Source organism: Dipodomys merriami, unplaced genomic scaffold, assembly GCF_024711535.1.
Source record: "Dipodomys merriami isolate MVZ:Mamm:240054 unplaced genomic scaffold, mDipMer1.0.p SCAF_281, whole genome shotgun sequence".
Lineage (NCBI taxonomy): Eukaryota > Metazoa > Chordata > Mammalia > Rodentia > Heteromyidae > Dipodomys > Dipodomys merriami.
In genome coordinates, this window is record NW_027204282.1 from 916,878 (window position 1) to 922,926 (window position 6,049).

At 35.3% G+C, this 6,049-nt stretch overlaps 1 non-coding gene across 1 annotated transcript; it reads right to left on the reverse strand.

Moving 5' to 3' along the window:
- Positions 1 to 5,453: 5,453 nt before the first annotated feature.
- On the reverse strand, positions 5,454 to 5,560 carry LOC138838527 (U6 spliceosomal RNA). Its single transcript, XR_011375641.1, has one exon. It is a non-coding gene; the product is annotated as a U6 spliceosomal RNA (small nuclear RNA).
- Positions 5,561 to 6,049: the final 489 nt, after the last annotated feature.

Sequence of the window (6,049 nt, forward strand, 5' to 3'; positions counted from 1 at the left end):
AAAAGGTGCCCAGCCAGGCAGGTGACTGTTGTGACTGTGTTGGCCAACATATTTAAAAGCATAGCTGCAGTGTGGAAATAAAAGGTCAACATGGGAAAAATAGCAGGAACAGAAGTGTACATCGGAGACAGCCACATCCATACTCAGAGACTATTCAAGATACCATTGGGCAGCCCGAACTGTCACTGGAACCACAAGTATTAACATCACAACATCTCACCACAATTGATTTCTACACCTACACTTAATGGTCTAGACAAAAACTTAATTCCACAAAAACAAATCACAACAGAAGATCCAACCAACATATGGCAAATCAACCAAGAACATAAAGAGTCACCTATTAAGATTATAGAGCCCCCAAAAGACATCCTCCAACTGAACAGAGCAAATCAGAAAATTACAAGAAAAGTGATGTCTAGATAGTATAATTCACACAGTAAATAACCAGGCATTAGTACAGACAATTAGGTACCTAGAAGACAGTTTTCAAAATACATTACAATTACTGCTGAAAATGTGATTAATGACAAGTTATAAAACCTCTACAAGGAAATTTATTGAACAAGATGAGAACAACCAAAGATTAGCAAAATAACTCATGGAGACTACAAACAGAAAAATAAATTCTGAAATGGCAAGGGAGTCCAAGGAAAAAATGGATGCCTAGTTAAAAGATATGAGAGAAGACACAGCTAAATAAACAACCCTACAAACCCCACCACCCAAAGAAAATATGTAAAGAAAGTCCATACAAGGCCTAAAACAAAGCTTTATAATGAGATAGAAGCCCTAAAAAATGACCAATTATAAAACAGGAAATAAGAAACAAAGTATAAAGTCTTCACAACAAATAGATGGCATAGAAGATAATCTCAGGGGTCAAAGACCAAGTAGGTATAATAGGAAAGAGGAAATAATCATTTAGAACAAATCCAAGAAATAAGAAATGATCTTGCCAGAATTTCACGACTCAATTAGAAGATCAAATTTGGGAGAGATTGGTCTCAAGAAGGAGAAGAACAGGAAACTAAATGGATGGGAAACATATTACAGAATTCTAGCAGAGAACATTCCAAACATCCAAAGAGATAGGCACATTCAGAGAAAAGAAGCCTTTAGAACACCAAACAGAATTCTAGAAGAGAACAACCCACCACCACATCATAATCCATTAGAGGATCATTAATGATCAATGAAACGATTCTTAAAGCTGCCATAGAGAAAAGATTGATTATTTATAAAGTATATACAGTCAGAATAAACACAGATTTCTTAGTTGATATGATAAAAAGAAAAGCCTGGCATGATATATAATAAACATTAAAGGCAAACAACTACCATCAGTGAATATGGTCCCAAGCCAAACTCTCCACCACATCAGTGGCATAGATGTTAATCAAATATATCCTACAGAAGGAAGATCAAGAAAAACAGGAACTGGTTATATATGATGAGAACTAGGTAAATATATTAAGAGTAGATGAGTTATTGCTACTAAGAGCTCCTAAGAGAATTCACCCAAATAGATAAAATTAGAGAAAAAATGAGATATCATAACAAAAATTAGCAAAATTGTGAATGTTATAAGAGAGTTCTTTGAAAACTATATACCAATCACCTGGAGAATCCTGGAGTAATTGATGCTTTCCTATACTCGAACTGAACCAGGAACTGATGCATAAGAAGTAATGAAAATGAACTGTCAATAAACAATTTCCCACAACAGAAAAATCTAGGACTCAATAGATTTACCATGAAATTAAGGCCTGAAAAGAACTTACAATATTCTGCTCTAACTCTTCAATGGAATAGAAAGGGAAATGGAATTATCAAACACAATCTAAGAAGCTAGAATTAGAATCTTCCTCAAATCAGCTAGGGACTCATCAAAGAAAGAGAACTATGAACCCAGCTTTGATAAGCATTGATGCATAACTTCTCAATACAATTCTCACTAATCAACTTCGACAATTAACAAAAAACACATGCTATGATCAAATACTATTCATCCTAGGATATGGCTGGATTCAATATACTTGTCAATCAACATAACACACATCATCATCAGAAGCAGGGACAAGAACCACATGATGGTTTATATAGATGTAGAAATAGCTTTTAACAAACTCTAATACCCCTTTATGATTGAAAGCTCTGAGAAGCTAGGAATGCATGGAACTTTCCTCAATATAATACAGAGTATGTATACGACAAAGAGAAAATAAGCATGTGTCTAACGATGGAGGCATGAAGACAGTAAAATCAGGAATGAGAAAAGGATGCCCACTCTCTCTACTACTCTTCAATATAGTAGTGGATTTTCTAGCAAGGACAATAGGCAAGAGAAAAATATAAAAGGGATCCAAATATGAAAGGAGATGAAATGATACTTTATATAAAGGACCCTATAGCTTCCCCCCAAAAAAAGTTAGTAAAAGTGATGCTAATCTTCAGCAATGTAGCAGGGTATAAAACTACAAGAATCAGTAGTTTTCCTGTGTTACCAACAATGGGAAGATCCAGGCTGAAATCCAAAAAACAACCTCATATATATTAGCCTCAAAATCAAATCAAATCTAAGCAAAACAAAACAACAATAAAACTAGGAATTAATTAATTTAACAAAAATGTGAAGGACCTCTATTGTGAAAATTTTAAAAGCCTAAAAGCGAAATTGAAAGACTTTCAATGCTCCTGGTTGGAAGAATTAACATTGTGAAAACTACAATACTGCCCCCAATTAGCAATGCAATACCCATCAACATCCCTCCAATATTCTTCAATGCAATAGAGAAAGCAATCCAAATTTATTATTGAATTACACAATTACAGTTGAAAGAGAAAGCTGAGAAATGAACTCATAGGCCTATAGTCATCTTGCACACACACACACACACACACACACACACACACACACACACACACACACACACACATACACACACACACACACACACACTGGAATTCTATTCACCCATTAGAAAGGTTGACTGTTCACCAGTCTTAAGGAACATCAAAGGCTTGGGAAAATTATACTAAGAGAAAGGAATGCACACTTGAGCAATATAGGTTTCATATATTCATTCATTAATGGTAACTAGAAGGTACCTACAAATCTACAAGAGAGATTTTTCCTCCAGTTTGAATTGCCATTATCAAGAAAACTGACAATAGCAAATGCTAACGTGGATGTAGCCAAATGGGAACTCTATTACACTGTTGGTGGGAAATTAAATTTGTCCAACCAATCTGAAATGCAGTACGGACATTCTGCCAAAGACTAAACAGATCTCCCTTATGACCCAGTAATTCCTCTCATGGGCAGTAATCCAATAAATAACAAACAAACTCACATTAAAGCTCCCAGTATAACCATGTTCAGGGCCCAGGCCCAGAGTTCAAGGACTGGAAAAAAAGTCACTACTGCGGGTATTTGTTTCCCCAAATATGAACCTTTTGACATAAGATACAAAATCTTTCTATTTGCAACAGCTAGAATAGGACTTACCTGTAGTGGGTAATAAAAAAATTTTTTTGAATGTTAAGAAAAGCTATAGGCAGTCCAAGAAAAGGCAGACTTTTTTGTTGTTGTTGTTATTGGTCGAGGGGCTTGAAGTCTGGACTTTGGCACTGTCCCTGAGCTCTCCAACTCAAGGTGAATGCTTTACCTTTTGAACCACATTGCCACTTCTGGTTTTCTGGTGATTAAATGGAGATGAGCCTCAAGGACTTTCCTGCCCACCTTGGCTTTGAACAGCAGTCCTCTGATCTTAGATTCCTGAGTAGCTATGATTACAGCTGTGAGCCACTGTCAGCAGGCTAAAAATGGGGGATTTTTATGAAAGAAAATCCACCTCTTCACCTGTGTCTATACCTCAGATATTAATATTAGGACACTTCATCCTCAACTCATTTGATCTGACATTTGTAACTTTTCTCTTTTTCTTCATGTGGGAATACTGCAGTCACTGTCAACTCAACTGTGGGACTGGATCAATTGTATGGTAATCGCTAGCACCTAAATCAAAAATATTTACATTAAAACAAATGAATCCCTCCTTTCGAATAATTGTTTTCTCTTTTTATTACAAATCTGTGCTTGATTACTTGTTAATTTGATATTGGACCTCCTAACAGAGTGATGACTTTTTCTTTCTCTTGAGAAATTGTCCTACTTCCACATGGGTCAAATATTTAAGATTTCAAAAATTTCCATTGATAATTCACTAAGCTGACCTCTAAGAAAAATGTGCATTTCTGGAATTGGTCTTCTGTGTTGTTCTTAAATGCACAGGCTTTCTATAATTTATTTGTTTTATAAGAAATTCTATTTTCCAATCTTTGTGTGACCAATTTTAGTCCCTCTGGTCAGTCTTTCCTACCTCTCTCAGGAGCTTTTATTTCAGCCTGCCTTATAAAAAATATATTACTTATCAGCTAAATGACCCCCAGCTTCAGTTTTTTGCCTGACTTTATGTAGGCTGTGATGGGAGCCTTGACTGACCTTGCTTACTGGAGTTTTTTGTTTGTTTTGTATTGTTTTTAGAGGTCTAGGATTACTTTTCAATGTATTAGCTTCTCTGGGCTGCAGTGATCACCTTAATGATACAAAAACAGCTGACTAAATTCCTGTTTTAATTGTCTCAAAATGAGGCAATCTGGCATCCTTAATAATAAGATCAATAATATTCTGCTACCAATTACAGAAATGGTCTATCCAGATGGCTTTTCAAGGTTGACTGTAAAAAATGTTTATTTCTGTGTGGGAGGAACATATAAAAAAAAACAAAAAAAATCACATTGTACATTATAAATACTTTCGAAACAACAGCAAGAAAAAAACCACTTGTGTCCCTATCTTGGGGTTCCTTTAGCTTAACATCACCTTATCTATTCATATGCACACAGCTTCTAACCTTTTCTGCTTATCCACAACATATATTAATTATTGCCAATAAGGGATACCATGTGACTGATATTTCTTTGGCCTTGGATTATTTCAGTTAATATAATTTTTCCAAGTCTTTCCATTCCGTAACAAATTGGGCGATGTCATTCTTTCTGATGGACGATAGAATTCCCATACACACACACACACACACACACACACACACACACACACACACACACACACACACACACACACACACACACACACACAACGTTTTCTTGATCCATTCATCTACTGAGGGCCATCGGGGTTGGTTCCATATCTTTGCTATGGGAAATAATGTTGCAATAAACATCATTGTATTGATAATTTTAATATGGTCTTGTTGCTGACTAGGTGAATGCCCAAAAGTAGGATTGCTGGGTCATAGGGGAGCTCTATATGGAATCTTTTAAGGAACTTCCATACTGCTTTATAAGTGGTTGAACAAGCTTACACTCCCACCAAGAATGAAGTAAGGTTCCCTTCTGGCCACATCCCCTCCAGCATCTGTTATTGTAAAAATGTGGAGCGCTTCGCGAATTTGCGTGTCATACTTGCACAGGGACCATGCTAATCTTCTCTGTATTGTTCCAATTTTAGTGTATGTGCTGCTGAATTGAGCACAGAATATTTTTTATATATAAAGTGGAATTGATTTTCTTGAGCTAGACAATTCAAAAAAAAGTTCAAAAGAATTGTCGTGAAATTTTAGAACCATGTATTTCTTACATAAGCACACATTTAAGACTAAAGTAAAGATTGATATGTCAAAAACAAAATAATTCCAGATATTTGTTGTTCAACAGATGTGTAGGAGGAGGAATTCAATTATTCTATACAAGGCACCTATCATAATGAACACTGCATCAAGTGTTTAAGTTTTTTTTTAAAGTTTTAATGTTTTAACTATGTTTAATTTTGGGAATTTGCTTATATGCCAAAATTAAGATTGTTTGGTAGGTCATATAAGTTTTCTATAAAGTAGTTAAGATTTATGGTGGCAGACATATACTACTAAGTATGTACATTTCAGAGTTTATAGAAACTTTACTAATGAGAAGTTGCAAAGTCTTTGTATGAAGAAACAGCGAAGAGTTAAGACTTTGTTAACTA